Source organism: Balaenoptera acutorostrata, chromosome 9 (assembly GCF_949987535.1).
Source record: "Balaenoptera acutorostrata chromosome 9, mBalAcu1.1, whole genome shotgun sequence".
In the NCBI taxonomy this organism is placed as follows: Eukaryota; Metazoa; Chordata; class Mammalia; order Artiodactyla; family Balaenopteridae; genus Balaenoptera; species Balaenoptera acutorostrata.
In genome coordinates, this window is record NC_080072.1 from 79,296,429 (window position 1) to 79,312,324 (window position 15,896).

Genomic DNA, 15,896 nt, shown 5'->3' on the forward strand with positions numbered 1-15,896 from the left:
TAGTTTCATAGTTTATCCTTTTCTGTAACTTATTAAATGTGATTTTCATTACTTGGTTTTATTCAGTGACTATTTTGCATGGGTATAGATTTTGGCCATGGATATACATTGAAGGGTAAATTAGAATATCTACCCTTAAGAAGCTCTATTTAATAAAGGAGACCAAATACATTGACAAGTATTGTAACAGAGGTATCAACTGCTATATCATAGATAGGTCCAAATTGCTTTGGGAACACATGGAAAGGTAAAATTAGCTTTGCTTGTAGAGTAGGTGTGGTGGGACCAAGGAAAACACCATAGGAAAGATAAGATTTATAAACTGAACCTTGAAAGTTTATAAGAGCTCACAGGTAGTTCAAACAGCGAGGTAGATATATATGTATATATATGCACATGCATACATACTGAGGGTCAAAAGCTATGAATAGTTACCCTTTAATGATGCTGTGCACACTACGTAGCTATAAATTTAATTCATTTGATACCATAATTGACATTTCAGGAGAGAATGTGATTTCATTAGGGAAGGCAATGATTTCTTTAATTCATTTTGAAAAACTTTTAATTTTGAAATATTATAGATTTAAAGGAAGTTGCAAAGATAGTACAAAGAGTTTCTGTGTATTCTTCACCCATCTTCTCCCAATGGTCACATCACACATAATTATAGTACAATATAAAAACCAGGAATTTAATATTGGTATAATGTATGTGTATAGCTCTGTGCCATTTTAACACAAGTATAGATTTGTGTAGCCACCACAGCATCAAGATAACAGAACCATTCCATCACCACAAAGACCTCCCTCATGCAACCCCTTTATTATCACATGTACCCGCCCCCTCCAACTATCCCTAACCTCTGAAATCCACTAATCTCTTTTCCATCTTTATAATTTTTTCATCTTGAGAATGTTATATAAGTGGAATCACCTTATGTGACCTTATGAGACTGTCTTTTTTCACTCAGCACAATGCCCTTGAGATCCAACCAACTTGTTGCAAGTACCTATATTTATTGCTGTATGTTTTTCTCTCAGCATTACTTTAGCTGCATTCCTAACTATTGATAAATTGTGTTCTCATTTTCATTAAATTCAATATATATATTTTTATGTCCCTTTAGACTTCTTTTTGAACCCATGGATTATTTTGACTCCCAGTGTTTGTAGCTTTTCCTGTAACCTTTCTTTTACTGATATTGATTTAATTCCATTGTGTTCAGAGAACATACTCTGTATGATTCCAGTTCTTTTAAAATTTGTTGAGGTATCTTTTATGACTCAGGATAGGGTCTGTTTTGGTAGATGGTCCATGGGTGCTTGATAAGAATATGTGTTCTTCTGTTGTTGGGTACAGTGTTCAATAAAGGTCTCTTAGCTCCTGTTAGCTGATATCTTTGTTGAGTTCTTCTCTAGTCTTGTTGATTTCTAATTGTTCCATCAATTACTGAAGGAGGGGTTTTAAAGTCTCTAACTGTAACTGTGACTTGTCTATATCTCCTTTCATATCTATCAGTTTTTTTTTAATGAAGTATAGGTGATTTACAGTGTTGTGTTAGTTTCAGGTGTACAGCAAAGTGATTCAGACATATATCTATGTATATGTATGTATATATATTCTTTTTCAGACTCTTTTCCATTATAAGTGGGGAGGGGCATGCTGGGCAGGAACAGAATGGAGAGGAGGAGAGGACAGGAATAGATCTAGAGATTTTCATACTAAGATGAAGGAAGTCAGACAGAGAAAAACAAACAGCATATGACATTACTTATATGTGGAGTCTAAAAAAAATGATAAAAATGAACTTATTTAAAAAACAGAAACAGACTCACAGACATAGAAAACAAACTTACGGTTACCAAAGGGAAAAGTGAGGGTGGGGGGGGAGCAATAAATTAGGTGTTTGGGGTTAACAGATACATACGACTATATATAAAATCGATAAATAACAAAGGCCTACTGCATAGCACAGGGAACTATAGTCAATATCTTGTAATAACCTGTAATGGAAAATAATCTGAAAAAGAATAGATATAGATATAGTTAGATAATATAGAGAGAACTGAATCACTTTGCTGCACACCTGAACTAACACAACACTGTAAATCAACTATACTTTAGTTAAAAAAAATACATATTAAAGAGAGGGTGGGTGAGAGGGACGGACATGGTAGTGTTGGACTAACCTACTGACACTGTGCCATTGTAATATAGTTTTACGTTTGAGGGAAACGGGAGAAGGATGGGATAGAGCCCTGTGTAGGGAAACACTTCAAAGCCTATGGGCCTTAAAATAGAACTTTAGTTTCATAGCATGTTGGGAACTTTAGTTAGCAGTATGTGGGATCTAGTTCCTTGACCAGGGATCCAACCAGGCCCCCTACATTGGGAGCCTGAGCCGTAGCCACTGGACCACCAGGGAAGTCCCTCAGGACTAATTCCTAACAAGCACTTCCACCACCAACGAGCGCCAAGGCCCTTGACTTCCCCAGGTGCTTAGCTGTACCACAAAGTCTACGGGCCTCCATTTGGGGGGTCATTCTTGCTGTCTCTGGCCACGTGGCCACGTCCTTCAGGGACACATTCTTCACGTTGAAGCCCACGTTGTCACCGGGCAGGGCCTCAGGCAGGGCCCCGTGGTGCATCTCCACAGACTTGACCTCAGTGGTGACATTGCTGGAGGAAAGATGACCACCATGCGGGTTTCAGGAAGCCGGTCTCCACACGGCCCACGAGCACAGTGCCGATACCTGTGCAATAGGAGAAGGGCAGGCAGTCACAACAATTCTAGACCCACCCAGTGAGAACTGGCTTCCTGGGAGGTCCCTTGGTTCTTGGGATCAAGGACCAAGGTCACCTGCAGCAATGGTAGGAAGCGCTGAATCTGATGACTGGCTATTTATGCTATGTATCAGATAAACTGGAAATGCTGGGGGCTTTGGCATTTTATCCTAGCTCACAAGTCAGGATCTGAACCCTGGCAAATCAGACACCAGAGCTCATTCAACTCCATCATTCCTATAGAAGCCCTGTCACCTCACCTCCAATCTTGTACAAGTCTTGCAGAGGCAGCCTCAGGGGCTTGTTGACAGGGCAAGTGGGAGGGAGGATGGAGCCCAGAGCTTCCAGCAGAGTCACCCTGGTGGCACTGCCCTCCTTTCACTCAACCTTCCAGCCCTTGAGCCAAGGCATCTGCGGGGATGGGGATGCGGAGCAAAGAGAGGTGAGCCTGGGGCGTGGTTACGTGGGTGCCCACCCCAGGACCAGGACCAGGACCAGGACCCGCGCCAGCTGCCCACCTGCCCGGCCGCCCACGGACCCAGCCCGCGCTCACGTTGGTGCTGGGCTCCAGCATGTTGCTGTGCCAGCCCTAGATGGTCACAAAGACCGCTGAGGTCGATCTTCTTGATGTAGGCGCTCACTTCCTCCATGATCTCCTGGAAGCGCGCGGAGCTGTAGGCGGGCTCGGTGGAGTCCATCTTGTTGTCGGGCACGATCAGCTGCTTCACGCCCAAGGTGAAGGCCAGCAGCCTGTGCTTGAGGGTCTGCCCCTGCTTGGAGATGCCCGCCTCAAACTCGCCCAGCAGCCGGCCACGATGAACACTGTGCAGTCAGCCTGCAGCACACAGACACCACGGGGTCAAGGGGTTAGTTAGGGGAGGGAGCGCCGGACCAGCTGGGAAGACGCTAGAGCTTCAGGCAGGCCCAGGCCCCTTGGTAAAGCTCCGGGAACGTATGGAACGGGATGGGACGCTCTCCAAAAGTGGACAAATTCGTGGGTCCCTTGGTTGCTGCTGTGCACAGAGGTCCCACCTTCCAGTTAAACTCTCACCCAGTCGCACACATGAGGTTTTAGTTCCTTCCTCCTGGACCCCAAGTGACCTACTTGTCTGGGTGTCAGAAAACCTGGTCCCTGCCCTAGCCTGAAAGGGGGACGGTGTCCAAGCCTCCTCATTAGAGTCTGTCCTCCTCCAGTTCTTTCAGAATTGATGATTGGTATGGGGTGAGGAAAACCTTCTAAGGCTTATGATACTGACCTTCCCCAAGTCCCAGAAATAAAGCCTAGGTTTCCTCCCGTTCTGAACCTCTCCTCCCTCCCTCCACCGCCCCTCCCCCATAGGAAGGCCCCTGGGAACATGGGCTGCTTTACCTGGGTGGTGCACGTGATCATGTTCTTGATGAAGTCCCTGTGGTCCGGGGCATCGATGATGGTGATGTAGTACTTGCTGGTCTCAGAATTCCACAGGGAGATGTCAGTGGCGATGCCACTGCTCTCTCTCTGCCTTCTCTGCCTTCAGTTTGTCCTGCACCCAAGTGTACTTGAAGGAGCACTTACCCATCTACAGAGGGATGGCAGTGAGTAGAGCAGCATCGATGGTGAGCAGAGGGGTCTAGCCTGGCAACTTCAGCGGTGCCTTAGACCCGACAGCACACCCTGCTGTCCATGCTCTGCCACCAGACCCACCCAGGAGCTGGACATCCTTCCTCCAGCTCCCCGCCAGTCCTAGACACAGACACCGCGGGTGCCTTACCTCCACTGCCTCCTGCTCAAACTTCTCAATGGTCTTCTTGTCGATCCCTCCACACTTGTAGATGAGATGCCCGGTGGTGGTGGTGGAGTTGCCAGAGTCCACATGGCTGATGATAGTGATATGGGTCTTCTCTTTGCCCATGGTGGTGGGTTCCTTCCTTCAGTCACTGTTAGACTGGAGCATGGGGTGGATGAGGCCAAAGCATTCCCGGCAGACCCCCCTCTCTCGTCTCCTCCCCTCCATCTTGCTCCTGCCAAGCACCCCCCTCCCCACTTCATGGCCTAGCCCAGAGCCTAGGACAGGGTAGTGTCAACTGAAAAGTAAAACCAACTTGCCAGGCTCACACCCTGGTAAGGGTCAGGGTCCCAGGGGCATAGCCAGTACTTCCAAGTACATAGTCCTGGCCCATCCATCTTTCTCCTGTGTGGGCCTTCCCCAGAACACGTGGGGGCTTAGCCATCCCCCATTCCTCCCATCCCCCCACCGCACCCCCACTCCTGACCCACTTTTTTGCACAAGAAGCCCTGACATTCCATACTTTCAGCTTCTCCCCTGCCCCCTGCAAGTCCCTACCTCCAGGGAAGAACGAACGAAGTCGACCCAGCAAGAACTGCAGCAGTTGTGATGATAGTTAACATCAAGATGTCTTGTTTCCTGCTTTCATAAACCTAGCACTGGACCCTCCTTCTGGTTCCACCCACATTTAATGCCCAGAGCCAAAACTGATTTAGGAAATGCCATTCTCTACCCTCACGCCCAATTTCACAGACTTCTTCCTTGACGGATTGGATATTTGGATGAAGAGAGGGTGGGTGACCAATGTTGACAGCAGCACTATTTACAATAGCCAAGAATATGGAAGCAACCTAAACAGATGAATGGATAAAGAAGATGTGAGATGTATATAGTGATATATAGATAGAGAGAGAGAGAGAGAGAGAGAAAGAGATTGAGATCTACACAATGGACTATTACTCAACCATAAAAAAGAATGATATAATCTCATTGGCAGCAACATGGATGGACCTAGAGATTATCATACTAATTGAAGTAAGGCAGACAGAGTAGGACAATAATCATATGACATCACTTATATACAGAATCTAAAAAGATGATACAAATGAGCATATTTACAAAACAGAAACAGACTCACAGACGTAGAAAACAAACTTATGGCTTCCAAAGGGAAAGGGGATGGGGAGGAAGGGATAAATTAGGAGTTTGGGATTAAGAGATACACCCTATTGTATATAAAATAGATAAACAACAAGGATTTACTGCATAGCACAGAGAATTAAAGTCAATATCTTATAATAACTTACAATGGAAAAGAATCTGAAAAAGAATCACTTTGCTGCACACCTGAAACTAACACAACACTGTAAATCACCTATACTTCAATTAAAAAAAAAACTGATAGATGTGAAAGGAGATATAAAGTCATAGTTACAGTTAGAGACTTTAAACGTCCTCCCTCAGTAATTGATGGAACAATTAGAAATCAACAAGACTAGAGAAGAACTCAACAAAGATATCAGCTAACAGGAGCTAAGAGACCTTTATTGAACACTGTACCCAACAACAGAAGAACAAATATTCTTTTCAAGTACCCATGGACCATCTACCAAAACAGACCCTATCCTGAGTCATAAAAGATACCTCAACAAATTTTAAAAGAACTGGAATCATACAGAGTATGTTCTCTGAACACAATGGAATTAAATCAATATCAGTAACAGAAAGGTTACAGGAAAAGCTACAAACACTTGGAATCAAAATAATCCATGGGTTCAAAAAGAAGTCTAAAGGGACATAAAAATATATATTGAATTTAATGAAAATGAGAACCCAACTTATCAACAGTTAGGAATGCAGCTAGAGTAATGGTGAGAGAAAAACATACAGCAATAAATATAGGTACTTGCAACAAGTTGGTTGGATCTCAAGGGCATTGTGCTGAGTAAAAAAAGCCAGTCTCATAAGGTCACATAAGGTGATTCCACTTATATAACATTCTCAAGATGAAAAAATTATAAAGATGGAAAAGAGATTAGTGGATTTCAGAGGTTAGGGATAGTTGGAGGGGGCGGGTACATGTGATAATAAAGGGGTTGCATGAGGGAGGTCTTTGTGGTGATGGAATGGTTCTGTTATCTTGATGTTGTGGTGGCTACACAAATCTATACTTGTGTTAAAATGGCACAGAGCTATACACATATATTATACCAATATTAAATTCCTGGTTTTTATATTGTACTATAATTATGTGTGATGTGACCATTGGGAGAAGATGGGTGAAGAATACACAGAAACTCTTTGTACTATCTTTGCAACTTCCTTTAAATCTATAATATTTCAAAATTAAAAGTTTTTCAAAATGAATTAAAGAAATCATTGCCTTCCCTAATGAAATCACATTCTCTCCTGAAATGTCAATTATGGTATCAAATGAATTAAATTTATAGCTACGTAGTGTGCACAGCATCATTAAAGGGTAACTATTCATAGCTTTTGACCCTCAGTATGTATGCATGTGCATATATACATATATATATCTACTCGCTGTTTGAACTACCTGTGAGCTCTTATAAACTTTCAAGGTTCAGTTTATAAATCTTATCTTTCCTATGGTGTTTTCCTTGGTCCCTCCACACCTACTCTACAAGCAAACTAATTTTACCTTTCCATGTGTTCCCAAAGCAATTTGGACCTATCTATGATATAGCAGTTAATACCTCTGTTACAATACTTGTTGATGTATTTGGTCTCCTCTATTAAATAGAGCTTCTTAAGGGTAGATATTCTAATTTACCCTTCAGTGTATATCCATGGTCAAAAACTATGCCTATGCAAAATAGTCACTGAATAAAACCAAGTAATGAAAATCGCATTTAATAAGTTACAGAAAAGGATAAACTATGAAACTATTCTATAATCTTTCATTCTAAAAGTCCAAGCAAAGTCTTGAAGGGAAAAAGAAGACTTTGATTTTGGATAATAATAGACATTAACTATTATCTCTCATTTAAATATATTTTAGTACTTTGATATCAAAAATACTAAAATTTTAAGTCAACTTTATTCTTAAAAGAATATTCCTGGGCTTCCTTGGTGGCGCAGTGGTTAAGAATCCGCCTGCCAATGCACGGGACACGGGTTCGAGCCCTGGGCCGGGAAGATCCCACATGCCGTGGAGCAACTAAGCCCGTGCGCCACAACTACTGAGTCTGCGCTCTAGAGCCCATGAGCCACAACTACTAAGCCCACGTGCCACAACTACTGAAGCCCACGTGCCTAGAGCCCATGCTCCGCAACAAGAGAAGCCACCGCAATGAGAAGCCTGCGCACCGCAAGGAAGAGTAGCCCCTGCTCGCTGCAACTAGAGAAAGCCCACATGCAGCAACGAAGACTTAATGCAGCCAAAAATAAATAAATAAAATAAATAAATTTTAAAAAAACCAATATTCCTTAAAACTCCACTGCCAGGATAGCTAAATACACCTCTATCATACTGAGTCTCCTGAAGATACCAACTATTAACTCACTGCAAATTCAAAACAAAATAAAACAAATAAACAGACAAAAATGTACCTGAAATTACTGGAGAGTGACCAAAAGGAAGAGGGAAATCGGCACTTGGACAAAGGGAAAGGAAAGTACCTTGGTGAGCTTCCTGTTTTTATGACTTTTAACCTGAGGGTGCAGGTAGTCAGTGCCTAGTGGTGTTGCTAAAAGTATTTATTAAAACCCATAGATAGTCCTTGTAGACTGAAGAACTAGAAGAAAGAATTTAAGAAACTGCAGCAACTGGATAGTGAAGGGGGAATTCTGGAAAAGAGAGATAAATAGAGAAGACCCTCAGCTTCTCTATATAACTGTGCCCAAATCTCTGGTAACCCCTGAACCATGCAACCAGAAGCCACCCAGCTAAGGATAAGGGAGTATAATTTAAATTGGAGCTTCCACCCAAGAGAAAGAGTTTTCAGTTTGAGTCCAAACAAGTTAATTGTCTGTCTAAACAAACAAACATCAAACAAACAAAAAATAAACATTCCTCATAAGAAAGTAACAGAATTTGGAGCCACCACACATAATATTCAGAATGTCTAGAATATAATGCCAAATCACTCTGCAAATGCAGAACCAAGAAAATATCAACAATTCTCAAGAGAAAAGACAATCAACAGAAACTAATCCCAAGGTAACCTCTGTGTTAGAATTAGTAGACAAAGATTTTATGCCTGCTGTTATAACTCTGCTCAGTGAAGTAAGGGAAAACATGCTTGTGATGAATAAGAAGATAGGAAATATCAGCAAAGAAATAGAAACTATAAAATAAAATCAAGTTTTTCATTCTAAAATGAAAAAAACATGAAATGTGAAAAATAAATCAGTAGATGGGCTGAAAGCAGAATGAATACATAGCAGAAAGGATCAGTGAACTTAAAGATAGATCAATGAAATCATCCAATCTGAGTAACAGAGGGAAAAAAGAATGAAACTGAATGATCACAATTTATAGGAATATAACAAAGGATCTAACATATGTGTAATTGTCGTCCCAGAAGGAGAGGAGAGAATATGGCAGAAAAAATATTTGAAGAAATAATAGATTTAAAATTCTCAAATTTTGTAAATGATATATTTATCATTTTATCATTTATTTTATTTATCATTTATTTATTTATCATTTATTTATCATTATCATGCAATGAAAACCATATGCTTAGGCACATCATAGTCACACTGTTAAAAAAAATTAATCAAAGTAAAAATACCATGAAAGCATCTAGAGAAAAATTATACATTACAGTTAGGGGACAACAATTTGAATGTCTACTGATTTCTCATCAGAAATAATGGAGGCCAAAAGACAGTAGAACAAGACTGTAAGTGCTGTAAAATTCCCTGAAAACATTGTTTCTCATAGTTAGCCAAGGAAAACCATATCACACATATATGAAAACAGTGTTTTTTTTCATTTCTTTTCACAAATTTTCAAGTCTCACATCACAGAACTCTAAGTGAAAATTTGGTACAATCTTAGGAGCATAGGCATTTCAGTAGCGTGTCTCCATATCAATTAAAACTGCCTAAGCTATAGATCTAAATATCATGTGTCCTTGTTATTGTTAACAATCTAAAGTTTAATATTCACATAAGACTCCAACAGAGATGCCAGTTTACTTCTACATGTTCTTCATTGAATTTTCAAGTACTTGAACTACAATAATTATACTAAGCATTTCCTACCTTCAAGTTCTTGTATCTTTCCTCTCCCTTTACTCCTGGTACTTGATCTCATTCTGACATCAAAACTGAAGATTTTTGAAGGAGAACAAAATTGAAGAAAGAAATATTGATTTATTCAGCTTTATCCACTTATTCATTCTATTATTTAATAAACATTTGCTATAAATTCCAGATGGATGAAGGAAACTGCTAAGAGAGCTATTAGAAATAAGAGATGTGATAGGGGAGTACACTCCCAGGAGAGTTATTGGAAAGAGTGGAGACTCAGTGAGAAGAATGAACCTGGTGTGTCTAAGGAATAGGCACAGCCATTTGTCTGGCAAAGTGTGAACAAGGGAAGAGATCAGGGCTGAGAAGTAAACAGAGGCCTGGAAGCCCATGATAAAGGGTTAGGTTTTATTCTAAATGTGATGGTAAGCCTTGGGTTTTAGGCGGAGATTAGTAAATGTCTAAGCGTTTTTTAAAATTCTGCCAGCTGCTCTGCTGAGAGTAGACTGAAGAGGGTCCAAGAGTCAAGGCAGAATACCCATTAGGAGGTGCTGAATACTTCTGGAGGTTAGGGTGTTGTGGTCCACTCTGGTAGTGGTTCATGTTGACAGGACTCAGTAATGGGCTGCAAGTGGTAAATGAGAAAAAGAGGGGGATTCCACAAGGACCCCTTGATTTTGGCTTGAAAATCTGCATGGGTGGTGGTGGAGTGACGTTCACAGATATGGAGGGGACAAAGGGTGGTGCAAGGTGTAAGGGAGGGATTTTTAAAAAGAAAAAAGAATGAAGAAATGTGATGAGGAATAGAAAGTTTATAAGAGAGACCCTTGCTGGTAGCTTAGATTGAAAAATATTGTCACAAGGGTGTAGTTTATGTAGATTAGAGGAATAGATATGATCACCCAGAGAGTGTGTGTATGTTGAGATTGTGTGGGAAATCAACATTTATAAAGACTGAGAAGAATCATCCAGTTAAGTTAGAGAAAAATTAGAAGAGAGTAATGTATTGGAAACAAAAGGAGAGTGCTTCAAAAAGAGAATAGAAAACACCCTGTAATTCTGAACACCCTGCAATTTCCAGCTTGTAACCTTTTTAAAAATTAAAATAAGTAAAGGCTTCTTGAATAAATGGCCGAATCCCAGTCTCAGACAAGATATATACAGTATGGATCTGGAAATTTTGTCATACTGGAAAGCAAAAGAGCTATCGGTGATTACTGAGGTTGTGCCAGCAGGATAACGGTCCAGTTTGAAGTATTTCCTACTGGCCAAAATTGATAAAATGTGAGTATCAAAAAGAACAATAATTTAATGGATAAAAACATAATAAAATAATGTTAAATCCCTGAGTTCAGGATCACACTAAAAACAACCTCAGTGCTCACTTTTGGAGGATGATAGAGAACCAACTAATTAATCCATACACTGGCAAATAAAAGGAAAGGATCAAGGCTCAAGACATTGAAAGAGATCACCAGATTATCTGCTGAGAGTATTGGGGAGATATGGTGGAAATGCTAGGTAATTTCAAAAATGGGTTTTGGGAACATGAGAAATGTGAAAGAGAGCTTAGCTGGGGAAAATAGGACAATACATGGGGTTGAATAGCTTTATTCTGTAAAGATTTTAGTTACTTTGAGGCACTCAATAGCCATGTATGGGAGCTGACTAGACATGTAATGGGATTTTGCAGGACAAGTGCACCAGAGAAAGGAAAGAAAGCAAGGACTTTGCAATGGAATAAGGAGTTGAAGACTTCTCCCCTTTTTTTATTTTTCTGATCTTGACATCCTTTTTTGACATCCAGTTAGGTAGCTATGGCCTTCATTTTTCTGCACAGTCTATATTCCATCTTTATTCACATCCTTGTTGATTTTCTATTAATGTGCAGTAAATAGTTGTTTATTTTTGTGGTGTATACATCTAAAGGATTGACAAGTGTATAGAGTTATGTATTTACCACCGCAGTTCCATACGGAAGAGTTCTAACCCCCAACCCCAAATTCCCCTGTGCTACTCCTTTAAAGACAACTCTTCTGCCCACCCCATGGCTCCAGGCATCATTTACTTGTTTTCCTCCCTATAGTTTTTCCTTTTGCAGAATGTCACATAATTGGAATCATACACCATGTAGCCTTTCAGGTCTGAGTTCTTTCATTTGGCAAAATGCATCTCAGATTCATCCATGTTTACGCATGAATCTAAAGTCCATTCTTTTTATTGCTGCACAGTATTCTATCGTATGGATGTACCTCAGTTTGTTTTTCTAAGCACTTGTGGAATGATAGCTACTGTTTTCCATTTTTTAACTATTATAAGCAAAGCTGCTGTAAATATTCATGTATAGGTTTTTGTGTGGGTGATACAGTAGGTACATGTTTAACTTTATAAGGAGCTGAAGTTCAGCTTTCCAAAATGGTTATGCTGTCTTACATTGTCACCAGCAATGTATGAGAGCTCCAAATGATCCACCTCCATGTGAACACTTGGTGTTTTTAGTTTTTTAAATTTAAGATCTACTTTAGGTATGTCCTAGTATCTTATTTTTAGTTTGATTAGCATTTTCCTCATTAGTGATGTTGAGCATATTTTTTCAAATTTTTTAATTGAAGTATAGTTGATTTACAATTTTATGTTAATTCAGGTGTATAACATAATGTATCAATATTTTATAGGTTATACTCTATTTAAAATTATTATAAAATACTGGTTATATTCTCTGTGCTGTACATTACATCCTTGTATCTTATTGATTTTATACCTAGTAGTTTGTACCTTTTAATCACCTTCCCCAATCCTGGGCTTCCCCCAACCCCTCTTCCCACTGGTAACTACTAGTTTGCTCTCTGTATCCAGGAGTCTGTTTCTGTTTTGTTGTATTTGTCCATTTGCTTTATTTTTTAGATTCCACATATAAGTAGAAACATGAAGTATTTGTCTTTCTCTGTCCAACTTACTTCACTAAGCATAATACCCTGCAGGTCCATCCATGTTGTTACAAATGGCAAAAATTCATTCTTTTTATGGCTGAGTAATTTTCCGTTGTACATATACATATATATATCTATATATCTATATCTATCTATATCTATCTATATATATACCTATATATATATATATATCTCCCATTTGTTTCCATTTGCATGAAATATCTTTTTCCATTACCTCACTTTCAGTATGCATGAGTCTTTAGCTCTGAAGTGAGTCTCTTATAAGCAGCATATAGATGGGTCTTGGGTCTTGTTTTTTCTATCCAATCAGCCACCCTATGTCTTTTGATTGGAGCATGTAGTCCATTGACATTTAAAGTCATTATTGATAGGAATGTACTTAGTGCCATTTTGTTATTTGTTTTATGGTTGTTTTTATAGTTCTCTGTTCTTTTCTTCTTCTGTTCATTTCTTTCCTTGTGGTTTGGTGATTTTCTTTAGTGGTATGCTTGTGTTCCTTTCTCTCTAGTTTCTGTGTGTCTTTTGTAGGTTTTTGATTTGTGTTTACTATGGGTTCATATATGTTGACCTATAACTATATCTGCTTGTTTTAAACGGGAGGTCATTTAAGTTCAAACACACTCTAAAAGATCTACATTTTTATTCCTCTCCCCACATTTTGTGTTTCTGATGTCATATTTTACATGTTCAAGCCTATCCCTTAACTGTTCATTGTAGTTATAGTTGATTTTATAAGTTTTGTCTTTTAACCTTTGTACTAGCTTATTTAAGTGGTTGAACCACTTCCTTTACCATATACTTGCCCTTACCTGTGGGATTTTTCCCTTCCTATGATTTCTTATTTCTTGTTGTAGCCTTCTCTTTTCCACTTAGAGAGGACTCAAGATGGGTTTAGTATTGATGAACTCTTGTAGTTTTTACTTGTCTGAGAAGCTTATTATGTCTCCTTCAATTCTGAATGATAATCTTGCTGGGTAGAGTATCCTAGGTTGCAGGGTTTTCCTTTCAGCACTTTGAATATATCATGCCACTCCCTTCTGGCTTGCAAAGTTTTTGTTGAAAAATCAGTTGATAGCCTTATGGGGGTTCCCTTGCATGTAACTCTTTGTTTTTCTCTTGCTGCCTTTAAAAGTCTTTATCTTTATCTTTTTTTTTTTAAATTAATTAGTTTATTTATTTTTGGCTGTGTTGGGTCTTCGTTTCTATGCGAGGGCTTTCTCCAGTTGCGGCGAGCAGGGGCCACTCTTCATCGCGGTGCGCGGGCCTCCCACCATCGCGGTCTCTCTTGTTGCAGAGCACAGGCTCCAGACGCGCAGGCTCAGCAATTGTGGCTCACGGGCCTAGTTGCTCCATGGCATGTGGGATCTTCCCAGACCAGGGCTCGAACCCGTGTCCCCTGCATCAGCAGGCAGACTCTCAACCACTGCGTCACCAGGGAAGCCCCATTATCTTTATCTTTATCTTGCTGTGGGTTTCTTTGGGTTCATCTTGTTTGGGATTCGCTTTGCTTCCTGTACCTTGATATCTGTTTCCTTCTTTGGGTATAGGAAGTTTTCAACCATAATTTCATCAAATACATTTCCTGCCCCTTTCTTTCTCTCTTCTTCTGGAACCCTTATAATACAAATGTTAGTACGCTTGATGTTGTCCCAGAGGTCCCTTAAATGATCCTCTTTTTCCTTTTTATTTGTTTTTCTTTTTGCTATTCTGATTGGGTGATTTTCACTATTCTGTCTTCCAGATTGCTGAAGTGTTCCATATCACCTAATCTGCTGTTAATTCCTTCTACTGTATTTTTCAGTTCCATTATTATATTCTTCAGCTCTGTTTTTTTCTTTTTATATTTTCTAGTTCTCCTTTGAAATTATCACTTGTTCATCTACTGTTTTCCCAAAGTCATTTCTCATTTTGCATTCTTATTATTATTGCTTTCAACTCTTTATCAGGTAAACTATTTATCTCTTTTTCATTAGGGTTTTTCAGGGTTTTTTTCTTGTTCTTTCATTTGAAACATATTCTTCTGTCTTCTCATTTTGTTTAACTTTCTCTGTCTCTACAAAATTAGGTGAAACAGTTATCTATCCCAGTCTTTGAAGGCAAATCCTTGTGTGGGAGTGTCCCTTTGCAGTCTATGTGTGCCCAGTGGCTTTGGTGGGAGATCTGGATCTGAAATGAGCACAGGCTGTGCCTTCCCCTTGTGTGATCTGTCACCCACCACCTTGCTGGGAGGTAGGGCTGGATTCAGAGGGGCTGAAGCCAAAGCCAGGTGTGAGCCTGGGCTTCTTCTAGGCTCAATGACAGTCACTGCCCTATTGGGGGTGGGGTCAGGGCCCAAGGGGCTAGAGCAGGAGCCCTGAGGGAGTTGGGTTTCTCCCAGATGTAATAGCCATCTCTATGATGATTGAGGGTATGGCTGGGGCCTGAGGTCTTGGGGCTGCACTTTTGCACTGCTTTTACTTTTTCCCAGGTATGCCACCTTGGTTAGAGACTGGGTCAGGACTGGAGGAGTTGGAGTCATACTACTCAGCTGTTTCCACATGTTCTCAAGTCTGCACACAGATGCACACACCTGCAGTGGCAACCTCTACCCTGGAGCTGGTTCCACTCCCTCCCAAGTCTGTACATAGACTCCTGCTCTGGCAATATCTGCCTCTGCCCTGGTCAGAGGCAGGGTCAGGGCCCAAACCAGTTCTGTTCCCTCCAAGTGTGCACACTCTCCTTGGCAATGGCTGCCTCCACCTTAGTGGGGATCAGTGCCAGAGAGGAGATGCAGGAGCAGGAGCCCAGTGTGGGCTGGAGGGCATACTGGGTGGTCCTGGCAAGCAGGCCAGAATACCAGGCAGTTTTCAATCTGTAGCCTCCACAGTGTTCCCAGGAGTAAGCAAGACTGTGTGCACACTCTCCAGGAACAGATTCTGAGTTTCTTAGAGCTCTCTCATAAGCCCCTCTGGTTTTCAAACCAACTAAGGGGCTTGTCTTCCTGGTGTCAGACCCCAGGGCTGACATGCCTAATGTGTGGCTTGAACCCCACACTCCCCAGGGAGGATCCATGAGCCTGTGATATCGTCCGCCTCTTCTGGGTCACCCACTAGGGGTGCAGGTCCCATCTAGATCACTTCTCCTGTCCTCCTACCAAACCCAATGTGATTCTTTCTTTACAGCCTTG

The 15,896-nt window shown here is 40.7% G+C and overlaps 1 pseudogene; it reads right to left on the reverse strand.

Annotated features, from left to right (window-relative positions):
* Positions 1 to 2,520: 2,520 nt before the first annotated feature.
* Positions 2,521 to 4,679, reverse strand: LOC103014529 (elongation factor 1-alpha 2-like; annotated as a pseudogene).
* Positions 4,680 to 15,896: the final 11,217 nt, after the last annotated feature.